Below are 19,309 nucleotides of genomic sequence, written 5' to 3'. Positions count from 1 at the left end.
CACTGATGTTTTAACCTTCGGATTATTTATTTCAGAGAGGTTGAGCCTCTCGTTATATGCTTATAACACATTCAAGATTTTCCCTTCTGGGAGCTGTCTGTATTTTTTACCCATCTTCTACTGGTTTCCCTGTCTTTTTCTTGTTGACTTACAGAAGCTCCTTGTATGTTCTAGATGTTAAACGCTTGCTGGTTTTGGAAGTTGCAGAAGTTCTCTCCCAGCCTGTCCCCTTCTTAAAGTCTAGTGAGCTTTACTGAATAAAGCTTCTGAATTTTAATGCAGACAAATTCATCAATTCTTTGTGTGTTAGGGGACCACTATAAGAAGTTCTTCCCTAGGCTAAAAGAACACAAAAATAATCTTCCCCAATTCTATCAGCTCTGTGAAAGAGGTTTTTGACCTGGAGGGCATTAACCTAAAATTCAAAGTGTCAGTGAACTTGGAATAAACTAAGTATATCTTCACCTTACGTGACAGTTGTTTTGGATATCTCAAAATTTTGCTTATGCTCATCACTATTTCAAAATTGCCAAAGTTATTAGATTTACTACTGGAGCTTATAAGTTAATGCTTTCATAAAGAAGCATATATTTTACTTCACAATTTTTTAAATGTCTGCATTTCTACAAAATTGGTTTTCTTGGTAATTCTGTCTAGTTCCCTATATGTATTTAAAAACATTCTGAGGAGTCCGTTGGTTTCCTCAGATTAACAAAAGGGTCAGTGTTAAGAACCCTACTTCCTCAGTTTACGTTTCATATTCAGGTCTTAATCTTCATATATAATGTGAATCTGATTCCTACCTCACACCATATGCCAATACTGTAGGCAGAGCAATCCTTCTCTTCCAAGTTGATTTTTGGTGCCATCTTTATTATGATAAATTTTCCATATATACCTAAGTCTGTCCCTGAGCTTCTGCTATCAAGCTTTGCCCAATCCAGGCTAAGATTCTGAAATATACAATGGAAGAGTGGATGGAGTAGGAGTAGGAGTCAGCTTTTGGAGATGTATTTGATTTCAGCTATTTTATTATTTTATGTTCATTTTCATTATGTTCATTTTTATTATTTATGTTAATTTTCCTCTGTTTTTTAATATAATGAATTAAAGAAAAACATTTTTAAAATATTATTATTTAAAAATGCATGGTTTAGGATTGTTGGGGTTTGAATGAGAAAGCCTGAGCTCCCTTCCATTCTAATACCAGCAGTTGGCCAAATTTTTCTGTAAAGAATCAGGTAGTAAATATTTTGGGTTTGGCAAGGCTAAAGTATTCAACTCTGTCCTTGCAGCATGAAAGCAGCCATAAACGATATGGAAGCAAATAAGCATGGCTGCGTTCTAATAAAACTTTATTTATAAAAACAAGCTGGCTGGAGTTGGCCGACTAGTCACGGTTTACCGAACCCTATTCTATAATACCTGTAGTAGTTCCCTCCCCACATAAGGCAGCAATGGTCTTTATTGTGAAACTCATCAAATAAATTATTATTTTTTTATAAAGGACCCAGATCTGTGGAGCTGGGCATCAGAGGCGTTTATTTGCTATCCTAGTATTATTTATACTACATGATATAATAAAAGGTTGTAATGGTAAATCCAGATAATAGAATATTATGTAACCATTTCAAAATGTTTATGGAAATCTTTCACAATGTATACAAACATGCACGATATCATCTGAACTACAAAATAGGACAAAAATAATACATATAAAATATAAATTATGTTCAAAGATGCCTAGAGAAAAAGCTAGAAGAAAAAATATCAGTGACAGGATTAGGAGCATGAAATTACAGGTGATTTTGATTTTCTTCTGAATACTGTCAGTATATTCCCTGAATTCTGTAGTGAAGCTGTATTATATCTAACATTAAAAAAAAAATTCTCTAAGAAACTTTAATGGTTGCTATCCAAAATACAATCTGGATAAATACCCTTACTGCGAAAGAGCACTGAGCAGACGACCAATGGAAAAACCTTTTTAGTAATAACCTGATAATTCAGAATGTACCAACTCAAACCAAGTCAATTGTAACTTCTCCTTTATGTTGAGAAAGCAAGTAATGGACCAATATTTTAGAAAATATTGAATGTATTCATCTTGTAGACTCTCATCAGAGCAACACAGGGTATGCTAAGAGTTTTCCAAGGATTCTCTCAATTAACCTTTCCAGCAGCCCTCAAAGACGGGTTTTGCTATCATCGTCAGCCTCATCATCGTCTTTATTTCCATTTCAAACCTGAAGAACCTGACGTTTATCCCACCGAAATATTTTATCCAAGCTCTGTGTATCTAGCAAGTAATGGAGGTGGGATACAAATCCCGGGAGATCTGAGACCACCCTCGAGCACTGGAGAAAGCCAACTTTTCCCCAGCACTTCGGAAATAACTACTCAAAGAAGCTTGGTGTTTCCATCCGTTGAGGTGCTGGTTTCAAGTGGTTATTAATCATTCACTAAAGCAGTTTCCAGCAGGACCTCTATTTATCCAAACTTGGTCTAGTTGTTCTCTTTATTTTCTGATCTCTGGAAGGGCTTCGTTTCTTTAAAAATACCCACCAGTCAGACCTTTCAGTGGCTTGGGCAGGAACGCCTCCCCACTTCTTTCTGGCTCCCTCCTTTGTGACCCTGGTGGTGCCGAATCACAGAGCCTCTGTTTTCCTAAGATGTATCCAGTGGAGGCCATGGCCAGACTTTGACTTTGGATGGCTTCCTGGGGAAGGCACCTGCTGTCCCTTAAGTACTGTGCCCCTCCCCCCACTTATATTTGCCCCACACTGATTTTGCTGGTGTTGCTCCAACAGCCCAGCTCACTCTCACTTCAGCGTATTTGCATTTGATGTCCCCTTAGCCTCAAACAACTGTCCCCCAAATCTTCTAGTGGCTGACTTCTCATCCTCAGGTCTCGGCACTAATGTTTCCACTCCAGGGGAGCCTCCATGTACCCATATCTAATATCCCTCCCCCTTCCCTGGTTCAGCATTTGCCATCTCTGTCCCATGGCTTGATGAATTATTTTCTTCATGGCACTTTACACTGTATATACCCATCTCAATAATTTTTAAATGCTTGTTGTTTGTGTCCTCCATTAGAGTATTAGATCTATGTGGACAGAAACTCTGTTTGGTTTCTTCATTGCTACATTCCCTGTTCCTGGCACCTAGTAGGTCCTCAGTAAAGAGGGGTTGAATAAATTATCCCACTTAATCTTTCCAGCAACCCATAAGGCACACCCTGTATTATGCTTGAGGGCACTTGAGCTCAGAAAAGTTAGAATAATTTGCCCAAGCCGCACACCTAAAGACCAGAGTAGCAGGCCCACAAAAGGGTTGCACTGGGGGACAGAGTGGACCACATGGCCAGGCTCTGTACTATCAAAAGAATGGTGTGCCCCCTGGTTGCTCTGGGGAGGTATGATTGGCTTATTTTAATAATTTTGCATGCTAGCCAAGAATTGAAACCCGGTGCTCAGGGATACACCTGGTCCTTTTAATAAGGAAGGTTGTTTTTCTAGGGAGCCTTATCTGCAGGAGCAGAAGGGGAAGGGGAATTGGGGGTGAGAGCATTGGAGGCCCTCCCAATTTCACTGGATGTCAAGGCAGCACAGAAGACTGGACCTTAACGTTAGGCTTTTTACTGCATCCATGTTGCAAACTGTGTTGATGGTAAGAGAGAAAAGAAGAGGATTGGCAGCAAGGAGGTGAAGCAGAAGTCATCGCTGATTAAGGCAGCCCCACGTTAAAGAGGCTCAGCAGGCTCCCCTGAGTGCTGTGCACGGTCCTTCCCAAAATGCTCTGCAATCTTCAGAAGATTCTTTCTTATCTCAGGACACACTGAAAAATTGACAACGCTGGTCTTTCTGGAAAGAACCTCAAGGGCAATATTTTAGGGCATTGGAGCTCATGAAGATGATGGCCATTGGCAGACTCGTGTCCTGGAGCCCATTCAACACTTACCCATAATATCCATGGCTCTTGATAGTGTGATTTTAAACACCCATAAAAATCAAGCTTTATTGATGGGGAAAACATAATATCTCCTTGGAAGTGGGCCCTGTTTTGATGCAAAGACAGTCTACGCAATGTTCCAACTATAGATAACTGACCCGGGAGTCCTCTGGGGCTATCACGGCCTCAAACACAAACTCGTTCAGAACTGCATGATTGGCATCTACATCGTGTCACTCCTGTCTGCATTTTCAGATGCTTGGATGGGACAAACATCAGATTCTCTTCAGGATGTGGGATGCAGAGATACGAGCAATTCTTCTCCTTTTTGCCTGTGGTGCTGTTTGTTGCTGCTTCTTATCTTCATTTTTTTGAGAGTGAATTCTTTCTGGACCTGAACATCCCCACACAGAAAAGAGGAGGTGAGTGACGAGGCTGATAGTTCCCTGACCCGCTGGGCAAAACATGCAACCTTCTCATATGTGTCCCTTCCAGGGTTGTCTCCCACAAGCCTTTCCCTCCTACCTAACATGCATGTAAGCGCATGCGCGCACACACACAGAGTTGTATGCTAACACCGCAGACTGCCAAGTGGTAGGTGTGTCCAGCCTACCTTTTGCCACTTGCCACCTCTCCCTTTCACTCCTGCGGGAGAGAACACGGGCAGGCATTACAACGCCTTCACCTCCGGACAGCACTTCTAGAACATTGTTCCTACCTGTGCTCTTCTGCCTCCCATTCCTACCCTCTTCCACTGGCTGATCCATAGCCTGCCTCACAGAGGTACGTACTTTAATTAGAACCTTGTCTTTCCCACTCTATAATCCTCCATGTCCAGGGTCTGCCCCGGGGTGGGTGGTACAGCCTCTCCAGCTGCCCCGTGTGACCTGACCGGAGTCAGCGGGGTCAAGACCACAGCAGCAGCTAGGACGATCCCACCTATCGCTTCCTCCTCCTGAGCTGTTCTCCCTCTTCAGCCCTGTCTCCTCCATCTCGGTTCAGACCAGCATGGATGCCCCACGAACTATAATAGCAGCCCTTTAACTGACCTTGTCTCCAGGCTTGCCGCCGCCCGACCTGGTCTGGTGACATGGCCTCGTCCTTGCCCTTGGGCTTCTTTCCTGGGCTCTGCTCTAAACAGGGTCTGTCTCTGCCCTCCTTTCGCTGAAGCCCTCCTCAGAGACAGAGTCTGCAGGCCAAGGGGATGTTCCCACTAAAGCCCATGTCCCCCATTCCTTCCCTTACCCTCCTCCCCAAAACACAAATTCCAGATTGCCATCTGGATGCCCAGGACCCTGCCTTCCTTCTTCATTCACATTCCAGACCTGCTAAATGTTTTGCATTAGCAGATAAGGCAATGGGTTTTATCATGATCTCTTTACTCTCTCTTCCTCTTCTTCCCCGCTGCATCTTGCGGGCCAAGACTTGTCATCCACTGGTGTCTCCCTAGCTTCCCGGATGGGGCTTCACACAGAGCGAGCTCTTGGGGAACATGCAGGGGAGGGAAGGAAGCAGGAAGAGGCCACCAAAGCTGGATTCTCTGCTTACAGGATCGATAGCACCGAGTGTCTGAGCCGCCCCAGTCCACAGACCCCAGTGATCCAAGGAGATTCTGCTCTGATTGTGTAGGGTAGGGGTGGCTGCGGGGAGAAGAGGAATGAGTAGGATAAAGAGTATATAATAAGTACCAAGAAATGTTTATATGGAGAGAATAGTGAGAAGAAGCCCCCACTAGAAGTTCCTGTAGAATCAGAAGCTTCAGACCCCACACAGGCTCTGCCTTGAGCTTGTAGGGTGGCCTAAACTAAGCCTAAACTTCTCAGCTCTGCCTTTGCAGCACAAGAGTGGCCACAGACAATGCATGACTGAGTGGATGCAATTGTGTTCCAATGAAACTTTATGTACGAAATCGGACAGTGGGCAGGCCAAATTTGGTCCACTGGCCATAGTTTGCCAACCCCTGATCTCAGTGATTTCAAGCATTAGCAAAACTTATCTGAAAAAAAGTTGGGGATATAATATCCACTTTTAAACAGCTGAAGAGGGGTTATATGAAACTATCTTGAAAATTATAATGAACTTAAACACTAGGGAAGTGTACATTAGTATTGGCAGCAGTAATGTTAATATGATAGTTAGTCCCATTAATGAAGCACATTTACGGGGCACCTGAGTGACTCAGTCATAAAGGTTCTGCCTTCGACTCTGGTCAGAATCCCAGGGTCCTGGGATCTAGCCCTGCATTGGGCTCCTTGCTTGGCTGGAAGCCTGCTTCTCCCTCTCCCACTCCCCCTACTTGTGTTCCCTCTCTTGCTGTGTCTCTCTCTGTCAAATGAATAAATAAAATCTTAAAAAAAATGAAGCACATTTTTTAAGTACCCACTGTCTACTAGGTGCATCGCATTCATTATTTTACTCAGTCCTCACAAAGATTTTGCAAAGAAAGAAGCGGTTACTCACCAATTAACTGACGCAGGGAAACTGAGGCTCAGAAATTTGCTCACACATTACAGAGTGTTAGAGGCGGGGCTGAATTCTAGTGAATAGCAGTTTCCAGGTCCAAAACAGTAGCCTCAAAAAAAGAAACGGTAAGTGTGTGAGGGGTGTAAATTTTAGATAAATAGATGAATAAATGTCTGCATACAGACTGTCCCCTGTTGTGTTTAGAGAAGAGGGCAGGACCAGGTAAGTGCCCCCTGGCTTTACACAATTACTCTGTGCTTGCCCTGGCATCTGGGGCTGGATGCTCTTCCCTGGAAGAGAGAAGCTTTTCCTGGGCAGGGTCCCAGATTTAAATCCTAAACAAGGCACACTACCTACGGCAGACTCTGCCAGCGGCGGAGGGCCGGCCTTCTCTGCGAGGGATTTCCTGAGTCACAAGGCAGGCCTCCAGAACTTTCTGGGCCTGCCCCAAGCCAGGCCTGCCACAGCCCCAAGGGGAGGTGCGAGCAGCCGGCGCCACTTGAACACCGAGTCCCCTGCATGGAGGAGGCCAGATTTAGCAATCTGTCACACACAGCCCGCCTCATCGTGACACCAGGCTCGGAGAGGCAGGCAACGCAGGCAGGCAGAAAAGCATCTGTCGGCATGCCACGCAGACAGGGATTAGAGAGAATGGGGGAGGATAATTATGGCATTTGCTTTCCTATAAAGTGCTCGTCAGGAGGAAAGGATTAAGCTAATTGAAGAAATCTCCAGCACTTACGTCAAAGGTGGCTGCAAAGCGATTGCTTTAGCTCGCATCTCACCTGCTTCTGAGAGCCAGCTCGAGGAGCCTACCCACATCTCCACTTTGTCCCCAGCAACTCTTTGCAGAAATAGTTTGAGTTGGCGTTAGCCATTCTGCAAAAGAGAGAAGAGCTAAAAATAAGCACATATGAAGGAGGATCCCTGCCTTTTTTTTTCTTCCAAAGCTCACATCAAGTTTCCCAGAGAAAGATGGAGAGCCGATTTTCCTGAGGTTTTTACATATTTGTGGACGTGAGAGAGGGGACAGAAATGGCACTGAGTGTGTGTACCACGCAGGGACAGGTGGCGGCCTCTCTCAAACTCCATCTCCTTTCCATCTCTCTGGAACATTGGCTTGTGCTCCTAAGGGCCATGTTGCAGGCAAAGAGAAAGCCCAAACTCTGGGATCATTTATCATCATTCTCTGCCACGCTCCACCTCAGGTCCCAAACCTCCAAACCCAGAACCAACTGGAAAGGGACAGGCTTTTGTTTTCTGTCACACAAATGCAACTTGGTCTTTGAGTTACCAGGTGACAGATTCTGGAATTTGGAAAAGGAGGAAACAGAAGTTTCCTCTTTCTGTTAGTTCAATGTATTTGACTTTGACTACCCCAAATAATAGTTGACAAGTGAACTGCTCTTTCCCAATGAGTAAAATATCACATCTGAAAAATGCAGCCAGTTGCCTAATTTTGCCCTGATGCATTCTTGGACTACCTTAAAAAATCGATGACTAGATGAATCCAGAAATGTTTGAGTGCCGAGCACTGGAAACCTGGCTCCATTCCCTATCACTGCCTAGCTTTCTGACCTTGGGTCACTTATTTCAACTCGCTTTGGTTTCTTCATTTGTGAAATGGGGGAATAACACTCAACGCCTTGAGTCCTTGCGAAGGTTATAGGAACTGCCTCGAGAAGATAGGAAACACTCAAGAATGGCATCGTCATACCTGCCGAAAAGGCATAACTATGGTTTTGTGTTCAGGTTCTCCAGAGAAAGAGGACCAATAAGATGTAAATATGTATATACATAGTAAATGTAAATATCAATATGCAAATAAGCATGTGTACATGTGGCTGTGTATAGAGAGAGGGTGGGGAGCGGCTTTTTAATAAATTGGCTCGTGCAGGGGTATCTGGGTGGCTCAATCAGTTAAGCATCTGCCTTTGTCTTAGGTCCTGATCCTGGGGTCCTGGGACCTAACCCTGCGTCGGGTTCCCTGCTCCACAAGGAGCCTGCTGCTCCCTCTTCCTCTGCTGCTCCCCATCCCTGCTTGTGCACGCTCACTTTCTCTCAAATAAATAAATAAAATCCTTTAAAAAAAAGAAAGAAAGAATTTGGCTCGTACAATTGTGGGGGCTGACAAGTCCAAAATTTGCAGGGCTGGCTGTCAGGTTGGAAATTCTGGCAGGAATTAAAATTGCAGTCTTGAGTCTGAAGGAGTCTTGAGTCCAAAGGGAGGCGGGAGGCAGAATTCCTTCATCTCCGGGGACCTTGGCTTTTTCTCTTAAGGCCTTGAACTGATGGGCAGAGGCCCTCCCAAATCTGCTTTACTCAAAGTCTACTGATCTGAATATCACATTTTTAACAAATGCCTTCACAGCAGCACAGAGACTGGAATCTGACCAAACAACGAGGCACCATGGCCAAGCCAAGTCAACACATGAGACTCTCCCAGGCATGATCTTTCTTATTCCAGGGGAAACTGTACCTGACCAGGAGGTGAGAATGGAACAAACGAAATTTAGAGTAACAACACACCAATAAAAAGCACACTAGCAACACAAAAGCAGATGGTGAAGTTTTCCAAAGAACGATTGCAACACAACTGATGCCTACTTCGTCCCCTCGGGCCCATTCACGTCACAAGGGAAGACGCCATGATATGATGGAAAGCACTGGACAGTTAGAGCTAGCATCCCAGGTTCTAGATCCTTCTGCCCCTTGGCGAGTATGTGGTTTGCAGGCGGCTCACTGAATGTCTAAGCCTCCTCAGCTCCCAGTCATAACAAACACATCTGTCCTGCCTGCTGCAGGGGGAGAGTTGTGGGAATAAAGTGAGGCAACCACTGGCAAGGCTTTGCAAGGAAATTGCTAAGTGTCCTCATAGAAGGCATTATCCTACAAGGAACATCATGCTCTGATTCATACTAAAGCAAATAAAAAGCAACTCAACTGGGTCATAGGTGTGACCTGGCTTGGGTATTTTGGCGACAGAATCATGAATGTTTTCAATTAAAATTGTCTCACCTTCCTGGGATCTTGAATGGCTTTTTGGATGTGAATTCAATGACCGAGTTGTCTGAACACTAATTCTTTTTCTCCTCTGTCAGTACATTTTCACTGCATTTGATCAGGGCTCAAAGCGGCAGGTCCAACACATGTTTGTTATGGATAATTCACTCATTGCAGAGATATTTCTAGAGCCCTCACCATGTGCTGCCCTGGGCCCTGGATGGACAGGGGGTGACTTTAAGTCATGAGCCCAGTCATGGCACAGGGTCAGCGCTGGAAAAATGCCAGCCATTTACTATTCGTTCACATGCTATTATGCCACCATATGTGAAAAAGAAAGACAGGATTCATGCTTTAAACTAAGGACAAGGCTGAGCCAATATGCCTTCCAACCTCTGCAGCTTTTTCAAAGTTGCCAGACCTATAGCTCTGCATCCATTCAATATCACTCCGAAGTCAGGGCACTGAAAGCCCAGAAGAGTGAAGCAATCGTTCTTTGGAAAACTTCACCATCAGAGGAAATTGTCCTGCGTTATCTCTTAGAACACTTCACACTTCATTGGGAAGCTATAAAAACAATTACCAGGTCATTAGTAAAGGTTATTATTTTTTTTTAAGATCTAAAAGCATCTCTTGCAGAATGACCTTAGCCAGCATTTCAGCGAGAGACAGTTGCTGTAGTGCAAAGAGGGAGAGGTGTGGAGTGGAAACTGGGGTACCCTGCACTGGGTGCTGAAGCTTCTCCGAACCTCAGTTTACCCAACTCTGTGCTAAAGCTAGGAGTCCCTGACCCAGGGGCTGTTTGCGAGGCTGAAATAGAATCACTTCGGGAATAACACTTACACCACCCCAGGGCACTGGAAGGTACTCCGTGAATGCAATTCCTTCCACTCCCGGCTCCATGCTGCCTGTATTTGGGGGTCAGAGGCATGAATGGATAAAACAGGAAGGACAGAAAGGAACACAGGATCCATCAGGATATGCTAGGTTATGCTGCAGGAGCAATCCAAAAACCTTGCTGAAGACAACTGAGTTCATTTCTCACTCACACCCCATGCCCATCATGGGTTGACAAGGGAGCTCTACTCATCGTGACCACTCAGAAACCTGACAGAAGCTCCATCTTCTACATGATTCCAAGTTCATGGGGTGGGAGGAACAGAAACGTGATGAATCATAGGCTCAATCTTAAAGTTTCTGTCTCGGAGGGATATACATTCATTCCACTTACATTTCATTGACTAAAGCAAATCACGTGGCCACACCTGAGATCAATAGGGTGGGGGTGTATTATGCTGGAGGTGTAAGCATCGTTCAACATATAGGATCTTGGACCAAGCCACTGTCCCTCTGTTATAGAGTGAGTAGAAATCTAGCACAAGTTGAGGCTTTGAATATAATCTATCTTGTCATAACACAAATTTTTAACCATAATTCCATAAAACATTCAACCTTTTGTTTAGTCAATTATACGGTTACACACCTTCAGTGTGCCAGGCACTGTCCTAGGCTCAGTGAACATGATCTGGTCCCTGCCCTTATGCAGCTTATTTTTTAGAAGCAAGTCAAACAACAAACAAGTAGGAAATGCGTACTGCCCTTTCAAAGTGGGATGAATGCTATAGAGGAAAAGCCCTCGGGGTGAGGCAATCGAGTTGATGAGGATGAAAGGAGGGATTCAAGGTGTGTACTTGAGGTGTTGAATGAGTTGAATGGTTTTCCCCCCATTTCTATTCGATCCCCTTCTGCCATCCCCTTAAAGCTTTCTGGAAGTCAACAGAAATGCCTCAAAGTAATGCCAATGATAGTAGAAATGATTTCACAAACATAAGAGTTAACACCAACTCCCACCACCTCAGCTGGCTCTCCTCCTCCCATGGTGGACCTTCCCAGATACTGGGAAATGCCTCAGAATCCTGCTGTCTCAGAGCCCCATGGGGACACAGAGTGGGACAGGTTAGATGAAAACAAGGCAAGAAGAGCCTCCGCCAGGTCATGATGTAAACACTGGCTAGACCTCAGGATTCCTCAGCATCAGCCTTATCTGGAATATTCCATGTATTCGGCTACACCTCTGTGTGGACATCTAGGTCACTGGCCAGGAGCAAAGACAGAACTAGGGTAGAGGGAGGTGGGCTGAGGGAGGGGTAGATAGCTTTCATTCACTGAACACCTCCACTGGGCCAGGTGCTCTACAGACATCTACATCTCCTCTATTTATAACCCTCACAACATTCTCCTGAGGTAGACACCTTTATCCCCAATTGGCAGGTAAAGAAACTAAACCTCAGAGAAGGGAAGTAATTTGTTCTAAGTCACAAGGTGAGTGCCAAAGGCAGGATTAGAGAAACCCAGGCATGTTCTGCTCATCTTTGCTGACTCCAACTCTTAGACCTATCTTGTGTTCTCCTTCTTTCTTCACCTTAGGGGCATCCATTGACATCCATGCTTCCTCCTGCCGGAGGTTCTCAAAATGCACAAGGTGATTGATTATTATTTATTGAGCTCCTCTTATATTCCGGAAACAATGCTAATCACTTAGCATCCATTATATACTATAATATCATTTCACATTCAATGGATGATATATATTTCACATCAAACCTATGAGGTGGGTCATTTTGATTCCACTTATTTTGTATTAGAAAACAGAGGTTCTGGGGGCACCTGGGTGGTTCAGTGGGTTAAAGCCTCTGCCTTCAGCTCAGGTCATGATCCCAGGGTCCTGGGATGGAGCCCCACATCGGGCTCTCTGCTTAGCGGGAAGCCTGCTTCCCCCTCTCTCTGCCTGCCTCTCTGCCTACTTGTGATCTCTGTCTGTCAAACAAATAAATAAACTCTTAAAGAAAAAAGAAAACAGAGGTCTGGGAGGTGTAAAACTCTAAAAGCCTTTCACTGTGCCACACTGTATCCATAAATCCAAATTTCTTTTCCGATAACCCTACAACCTGCTGTCACTCTCTCCTATAACATCCCATCAGGCAGACTTTCCACAGCTGAGCTTTTGTTCTCTTTCAGACTCATCTGAGCATCTAACAAAAGGTATAGAATCCCTCCTCCAGGAAAAAATGCTCTTAAAACATAAGTGGGAAAATTTACATGCAATGATCTTATTATATTAGAAATGTATTTACAATTGACCCTTGAACTACATGGATTTGAACTGCATGGGTCCACTTATTTGCAGATTTTTCCAATAAATATAGTACAATGCTGTGAATATATTTACTTTTCCTTATGATTTTCATAACATTTTCTTTTCTGTAGCTTACTTTATTATAAGAACACAGTACATAATACATAATACATGTCACATACAACATATGTGTTGATTGCCTGTTTATGTTATTGGTAAGGCTTCTGGTCAACAGTAGTTTATACTAAAGTTTTGAGAGGAGTCACAAGTGATACATGATTTTTGACTATGTGTGGGGTCAGTGCCCCACAGTCTGTGTTGTTCAAAGTTCACCTGTACTTCACCTGTGTTCAATGTGGTTTTTTAAATCATGTTTCTAACTTTAAATTGATTATTTAAAAGCTAATTATTAATTCCAAGAAGAAAAAAAAAGTAGTAACACAAAAGTCAATCCTAAACCTGCTCAAAAGTAAATTTCAATTTTGAAAATGTAATGGTGCTTACCTTGAAACAGAAATTACAAGTGCAGTATACAGTTTGACATGGTCTATGAGTGTTATCTTCAATATCCGATCAGTTTGACTTTCCTTTGGAATATATTCACTGCTAAATCACAAAAGAATCAGTACCCCCAATGCTTTTTGCCAATGAGAAAGGACATGTGCCAAGGATCAACTTTATTCTCCAAAACAAGGTTTGAATCGTGGATCCTGTTGTGGAAGGCAAGTAACAAAATATCTAATGAAGGAAGTTTAAATCCTAAGAATGTGTTTTTGCCCAAGTAATCTAAAGAAAGGGAGATCCAGTGTTAACTTAGTAATTCAACAATGTCACAGTTCTAGGTCAGCTTCTCTACAACACTCTGGGCCTTCCCTTCGTGGTCACAAAATGGCTGCAGTAGCTCCAAACAATAAATCCTCATAGGACATCATATTAAAAGAAATGTCAACGATTCAGAAGGGCATTGCCATTTGACAGAAGTATTACTTCAGTTTTCTTTATCTGCTCCAAGTCCCAAATAAGCAAGGTCAAATCCATGGAACAAGGACTACCCCAGATCTCTCTAACTATCTATGGCTTCCTTTACTTGAAGGGTGAATAAACAATTGTGTAAGATATTTAACAAAAGATGGGACGCCTGGGTGGCTCAATCAGTTAGTGTCCAACTCTTGATGTCAGCTCAGGTCTCAATCTCGTGGTCATGAGTTCAAACCCTATAGTGGGCTATGCACTGGGCAGGGAGCCTACTTCAAAAAAAAGTTATTTAACAAAAGGATTTTGTGTCAGAACAACACAAATTTAAATACAGTTCCAGCCTTTAAAATCAAGTCTTTTGGGGGCACCTGGGGGCTCAGTTGGTTGAGCATCTAACTTGATTTCAGCTCAGGTCGTGTGGCTCTGCAGTCAACAGGGAGTCTGCTTGGGATTTCCTCTCTCCCCTCTCTTTGCTCCCTCCACCATTCTCTCACAAATAAATAAACAATTAAAAAAAAATCAGGTCTTCTCATGTAAAACATTTGCATCATCTGGTGTATTTTTAGGATAGGCAGATATAATTTTGCCACATTAAAAACATGGGGACTTTTCAGGGGATGTGAAAGGTGGAGGTCCTTATCATGTTCATTGATTAAAAATCAAAACAAAAAATATACATAAATTTGGACATCATTTCTTTTCATTGCATTTTCCACCTTAAGCTGGGCTTAATGTGAAAAAGGCAGGTGTGCACATTCACAATACGGGAAGCTCCTCTTATCGACAGGAAGTCAGGAGAATCACTAACCATGACAGTAAGATCCTTTCCATCCTACATTTGTTTGCAGTGAAACCACACATCAGAAACAGTTTTACATTTACAAAGAACATGTTATTTTCACAAAGATAATTTACAAAGTAACACTAAAAAACTATCTAAAAGAAAATATTCATCTTCCCACCAAGAGATCATTCATGGGCCACAGGTGAAGAAGCCCTTCTTTTCCTAGTGGGACAGAATGGTCAATCTTACTTCTCCAGTGTGATCTCAGAGTCCTGTCTCTAATTACACCACCTATGTGGGACATGCTTAGAGATTGGGATGCAACTGGTTTTCAGACCTTTACTCATCACCTGCTCAAGGGGTAGATAAAACAGGTTAGAGAGAAAGGAGAGAGGGAGAGGATCTTTCTGGAGGCAACTTGTGGTAAGGGGAAGTGTGTTCTGCAGGGTGACTTGGACATGGGTCATGGGTTTAAATCCCGGCTTCCCTACTTTCTACCTCTGAGACTTTTATTAGCCCAATGATTCTCTCTAAACTTCAATATTCTTACTTTACCTGAAAACAGGAGAGTGATCATTCTCTTCAGTGAGACTGAGCATTTTCAAATAACTAAAATTGACACTGTGCTTATGACTTAAAGTGATCAAAGGATGTTTTATTGTCTAAGGGTGGCTAGTGAGCGAAGAAGAACAGCTTGAGTTTCTACCCACGGGCAGGGGAAGGACTCTCCTCTTCCCCAGTGAGCATATTTAATGGTAGGGTGGGAGAATGACAAAGCCAGTGTACAATTCTATCCCCATGCTTGTTCACAGTATCTGTCTCATGTACATGGAAATCCACACAAGACGTAAACTGAGTCAATGCTACCCTCATCGGTATTCCAGCCCTCTTTAGAAGCAGCAGGATGAGGGAGAGCAATCATAGCCCCTACTCAACCTCTTGTCTTCTTCCATCATTTTCATGTGCTTTATTTGCATGTGGTTTTGCTCATTATAATGTCATTAGCATGAAAGGAGGGGTACTATTACCAGGATAATCAGGGGAGAAACTGGTCCTACTCAGGCTTAGCTAAGACCACTAACCTACACAACCCGGCTCCGGCTGCATCCTTAACTCACTTCCTTTTGGGGATTGCCAGATTGTAGAGTCTTATGTATTTTCACTCTATCTCTTGTAAGTCTTATTGGATATACTGAATATATTCATTTCTACATACATACACATATAGTTCTTTGGCGCAAATGACTATATATGTGTGTACCATCTTGTGTATACCAAATATATTTTGTATACTTATTATTTAACCTAATAATTGTTCTTCCTCCCACGAACTGGATTAAGTCCTTGAACACCAGCTATCCATGTCCCTCTTGATACAAGGATTCTGATACATGTCTACCTTCATTACAAAGAAACCTATTTCGGCATTTTTCCATATTCTGAATAGTACTTCACACGTTTCCTACCCCTCAAGATGTTAAAGAGATTGAATCACACTTCCTACGTTTCCAGAGCCCGTGGAAGTCAGAAATTGCTGGAGATTCTGTGGATTTGTAGATGACCTTAGGTTCTCGAGCTCTCCTCCAGATTCCACATCTTCTTATGCTGTCTCCAATCTGTGCCTGGTGTGAAACTCAGTGCGCCCTCCTTGGATTCTCTCCCCATGGTCACACATCAGTTACAATTGAAAAGCATTCTCCAAAGATGCACATCATGGCTCTTCTCCCACCCCCACATCCTGGGTGAACAGGGAGAGGTCTCCTGAGGTCTGTTCTGCATTTTCCTGTCTTCTCCTCTCCAGCCCCACCCTTGGCCCTTAGTTTGGAGATCTGGGTCCTCCCTGGGTGTGTGGTGAATCAAAGGTTGGGGACTGCATTGGAAAGTGCAGAGATTTTTCTTGAATAGAGAGTCAAAGAAAAGAGTGGGCAAGTGAAAAGAAGGTGGTAGAGAAAAGAAAGCTAGAAACACCCTTCAGTTGAGTGCTAGAGAATATGGATCCTAAGATGGACCTATTTACTTAACACAGATGGAGTTCTTCCTATGCATCGGGGACTGTTACAGGGACTTGTCAGATATGAACTGAGTTCATTTCCCTCACCCCCCTGATAAGGAGGTCCTATTATCATCCTCTTTTTACAGAGGAGGGAATGAAGGCACAGAAAGATTTAGTGATTATGAGAGCAGCAGGGTCAACACTCGAACTCGGAGCATGTCTGAGTTCATGTTTTCAGCTCTGCTTTGTACTCCTCGTGGGGCTTATTAACTGTGCTTCCTTTCATGATGACATAGACATTCAAGCACAGTTTGGAATTAGCTATTCATTTTGGCATTACTTTGTCCATGACATCAACTCAAGACTGGGTCCTGTGGGTCCCGGAATATATTTGTTTTGTTTTGTTTTGTTTTTAATAATTATTTTTATTTGAGAAAGAGAGACAGAGCTAGTGAGAGAGAGAGCAGGAACTGGGAGGAGAGGGAGATGAGGGCTCCCTGCAGGGAGCCCAAGATGGGGCTCGATGCTAGGATCCTGGGATCATGACCTGAGCGGAAGGCAGAAGCTTAACTGACTAAACCGCCCAGGTGCCCCTGTATTTGGCTTTTTAAAAAAAGGACCTCAGTGGATGGCATCTTCTGATGGAGGGGAATGGACCCAGCTTCACGGCCCCCTGCCTCCTTGATGGCTTCCTCCCACTTCCTGCCCCTCTCTGGCCTCCTTACATCTTTCCTCCAGATTCGTCTTGTTATACAGCTTGTATCAAGCTTCTCTCACATATGCACACCCAGACCCATGATGATGGCATTGCATGCCCTCCAACAGACAAACCTCACAGAAGCCCCTCTCCTTTAAACAATCTTAAAAGTTTGCCTTTGGGAGTGCCTGGGTGACTCGATCAGTTAAACGTCCAACTCTTTTTTTTTTTTTTTTTTTTTTAAGATTTTACTTATTTACTCGAGGGAGAGCACAAGCGGGAGCAGAGGGAGAAGCAGAGGGAGAAGCAGACTCCCCACTGGGTAGGGAGCCCAACGTGGGGCGCCATCCCAGGACCCTGAGATCATGACCTGAGCTGAAGGCAGACACTTCACCAACTGAGCCACCCATGAACCCCAAGCACCCGACTCTTGGTTTCGGCTCAGGTCATGATCTCAGGGTTGTGAAATGGAGCCCCACATTGGACTCCGTGCTCAATGGGGAGTCAGCTCAAGATTTGGTCTCTCACTCTCCCTCTGTCCTTACCCTGCCCCCGCCCCGCTCTCTCTCTTTCTCTTTAAAATAAATAAATAAATCTTTAAAAAGATAAAAATAAAAGTTTGCCTTTGGTTAAATTCTCTCTTTTCTCAGGTTTCTGAAAAGATGTCTGACAACTCAGTTTTACTAGCATGTCATTGGCAGGGCGCTGACAAAGGTGAAGGGAGACTCCCCAGAATTATAAGGAGGAAGCATTTAGAGTTGCCCTTAAGAGTTGCCAAGGAACAATGCTCCCGCCTGATTTTCCTCTGTTATCCAGGTTCCCTTCACTTCACTCTTCTGAAAAGCGGAGCCTAGAAGTTGGTGCTTCCCTGATATAATTGCTTATGGCTGAATCCCTGAGCAGCCAAGGCAGAGATAGTTTTCAAAAATCCAGCCACTTTGATGTTGGTGGTGACTTGGACCCAGTGGAGAACATTCGTTCTTATTGCCAAATTGCAAAAACGCCCTCTTGAGTTTCCAAAAATACCTCCTCGTTCAAGAGTTCTCTGCCCCAGAGAGGCAGGGTGATGGGTCGAAACAGCTAGTGAGTAGAAGGCAGCTGGCCTGAGTCACACGGGGGAGAAGTTGCGGATAAATTTTAAGAGCCACTGTAAACTCAGGACCATATGGTGTCCGGGGGCATTTGTGTTTTAACAGATATATCTTGGGATCTTTGAAGGAATGGTTGCACTGCCAACTCGTCAATTAATCAACCCTCCCAAGGTCGCCAGGGACGCTGTGGATTGGGCCCGGGCAAGAGGGGCCTGGAGGAACTGGCTTTAATTAAAGGATTTGTGCAGTAATGGAATCCTCAAATCCTTTGAGCAATGTTGCATGAAGTGGGCCTTTCAATCCCTGTGTGCATTTTCCATGGCTGCAAAGAGGCGACGAATATCCTGACCAAGCATTTCCAGGGAGGGTGTTGTTAACCCATTTAGAAACCCCTCTGAAGGACACACGGCCCAAGCAAATGAAAAAAAAAGAAAAAGAAAAGGAAAGAAAAACATGGCGCTCCGCAGCAGCAGGAAGGCTATCCATTCTCCAAACTCTTGTGATAAAGTCCTGACGGGGTCGTTACTACTTGAAAGAATTGCTTTGCAGATGTTAAGTGTTCTGACATGACCTGCACTTAGAAACTCACCCAGCTACTTCCCTTTGAATTGTTGGCTATGATTTGAATGGGATCCTTGATCAATGAGAGTAATGGTCTTGCCGTGTGTGGGGCCCACAGACTGGGGGTCCTCTGGATGAACTCTGCCCTTCGATGGTTTTTGACAAGCAGGATATTCTTGTGGGGAATCAATCAACTTCTGAAAAAATCGGTACTGCGTGTGAACCCACTGAGCCCCTTCAACATCCAGCCCACCTGCCTGACTCTTGAAGGTATTTTTTTCTTCCATGACCTTGATGAGACATTTCTCTGAATCTGTGCTCATCCTTTCTGTGTCATTTGGTGCATGTGAAATTCTTACACACACATATGCACACACACACACACTCTCTCTCATGGGTGTTTCAGCTTGCCGGCTGCCGCACAGAAAACACAGTCCAATTTCTACGCTGACAGGAAGCTCCACCTCACCGCTAATCACTACACACCTCCTACCAAATCCCACTGCCGAGTTCCACCATACAACTGGGTCCCAAAATCTCTTCAGAGAACCAAAATTTAACATCCAAGCATCGCCTTTTTATCAGGAACCATTATAAGATCATCTTTATGTGTTTTGATATACTGCTATCAACTGTTAATACATTGTTCAACG

Source organism: Martes martes (genome assembly GCF_963455335.1).
Source record: "Martes martes genome assembly, chromosome: 2".
Classification (NCBI taxonomy): domain Eukaryota; kingdom Metazoa; phylum Chordata; class Mammalia; order Carnivora; family Mustelidae; genus Martes; species Martes martes.
The sequence above is the reverse complement of the archived record's forward strand: the minus strand, read 5'-3'. Positions refer to the sequence as shown.